This window comes from Silurus meridionalis, chromosome 14, assembly GCF_014805685.1.
Source record: "Silurus meridionalis isolate SWU-2019-XX chromosome 14, ASM1480568v1, whole genome shotgun sequence".
Classification (NCBI taxonomy): domain Eukaryota; kingdom Metazoa; phylum Chordata; class Actinopteri; order Siluriformes; family Siluridae; genus Silurus; species Silurus meridionalis.
In genome coordinates, this window is record NC_060897.1 from 17,960,488 (window position 1) to 17,962,904 (window position 2,417).

Here is a 2,417-nt window from a genome sequence, read left to right on the forward strand (position 1 = left end):
CAAATGTGCATAACAGATGTATATGGGAAAGTTCAATTAAAGCTACCAAATTATTTAGTTTAATCCACATTACTGTAAAAGTCCCTGATCAGATGAACCCGAGGAAGACACTTAGATTGCCACTAATAAATTGTGAGCTATGTTATAGACAATGAGAGTAGCACCTTCCTGATAGGGATGGATCACACCCAGGGGGGAAAAAAAAGCACAACATCGACAATGAAAAAATGTTGGCACCAACTCAGTAAGGTGATTTTCAGTTACATTACAGAAAGATAAACTACAGTAATTACTCCATGATTTATATGAAATAAAGTGAAAAGTATAAAAAATGTTTTATACTTTTATTTCACTGATGGAGGAAAACAAACGTTTTCTGATACTCTGCTAATAACTCATTTCACCTTTAATATTTTATTGTTACAAAAACACAACAGGAAGCTCTAAACAGATGTTTTCTTGAAATTTTAATAGCATTCTTTTCATTCATATCCATCAAGCGATAAATCCTATTATATATCCACAGCATACCACTCTCGCTGACGATATATCCCACAACTTCTGAAATAGTAAGCACTGCTAAGGGATGGAAAAGCTCGAGTATGTGTAACTTTAGACATTAAATATAACAATGAGAAATACACAAGCAGTAGGTTTTTCAAAAATACATTTCCCAACTAAAAAATTGCTGCTGATTATCCAGTCCACAAACCATACAATAAATAAACAAATACAATAAATACATTTCCAGTTTTGTTCAACTTTTTACAAAGACTGTCAAAAAAGTTGACGTTTTAGGTGGCATAAAATTAACATTACATGGACAATGGAAGTCATTTTTCTCCAGCGAAACAATCTGCTATGGTTTACACCAAATCTAACGTAAACCCACTGCATGCACTATTGCAAGAAAAAGCCTGTTTGCAAAAAATTAGAAAAAACAAAGAAAGCTTACCATTTAAAAAGGCTAAGCTGAGACTGTGACACTTACCGACAACAGGAAATATGATCAGTATCTGATGTGAAAGAAACAGGAAGGCCAAGACCAACACACAGCACTGCAAATGTCACATCTGTGATATATTGAAAAGAACCTGCTAGTCCAGCAAACTCAGAAATAAGCTTGGGAATTTGCTTATTTGTTGAGTTCATTTCCAGTATAACTGAATTTGAGCAGGCACTTAATACCTGGATACTGAGTAAAAAAATATATAGGGGGGGCACTAAGAAAAAAAATTAATTAGTACATCTGATTGTCACTCGCTCCAACCAGAGAACTCGAGTCACAATAACAATTGTCTAAAAATGTTTAAGACTTGACTAAACACAATTACTCGATTACTTTGACTCTTGCTCCTCTCAGGAAATGGACGAATCACAACACTGTCTGAATAAAGTATACTCAAGCAGGGCGACACATTCTTTAATTGCAAAGCCTAAGCTGTAACATTTTGGTAAAGCATTCGAGACAATCATGAGCTTCAATTTCATTTGGCTTCATGAGAATGGCATGTCTAGACCTTCATTATTACAAATGACATGTATACACCAGCTTTTTCTCATAACTGTAAAAAAAGACTGCTCATTCAGTTGATATTATATTGGTGTCTGATCTATAAAGACAAAGGTTTGTGGACACCTGACCATTAGATAGGTCAAATTTATTTTAGGTTTAATTATTAGATAGCTTTTTGTGCTTTCTTAACATCTTCCATATTTAGTCCCGATTTAGTTATAATAACCTCCATATTCTTGGAAGATGTTCCACTATATTTAGTTAGTAAAGTCAGGCACTGATGTAGGTGAGGTGAGGAGGCCTGGAGAGCAGTCAGTGTTTCTAATTCATTCTAAACATGTTCAATAGGTTTGAGGTCAGAGGTCAATAGCAGGAGAGTCTCCACTCCAACCCATGTAAAGCATATCTTCATGAAGCTGGCTTTGTACACAGGGGCGTTGTCATGCTGAAGCAGGTTTGGGTAAGAAGAACGTCCTATACAACTGTGTGCCACCAACTTTGTGGTAACAGTTTAGCTGAAGTCAGGTGCCCTTATACCCTTGTCCATATTGTGTATATTTAAACACATCAGATAAATATAGAGAACTTCTTGGACTATATTTGGTGTCCTCAGAAGAGGAAAAACAAATCTGTATTCATGTATCCACCACTGTCTGTCAAGTCTGACATTTCTGATCAATGCGGTGTCATTTAAATGCACGTCGTGTTTGTGAAAAGCGCAACTACAGTTTTCAGAATTACTCTGGATTTCTTTCTTTTTTTTATCAGTGACACTTATGTTAGGTTCAAAAATACATTTTAGTTTAGATTTACTTTAATGTTAAATAATGAAATTGGATTTGGAAGTTGGGAAGGAACGCATTTCAATTTGTTCACGATTTAGGACTCCTGCGTCTTTACT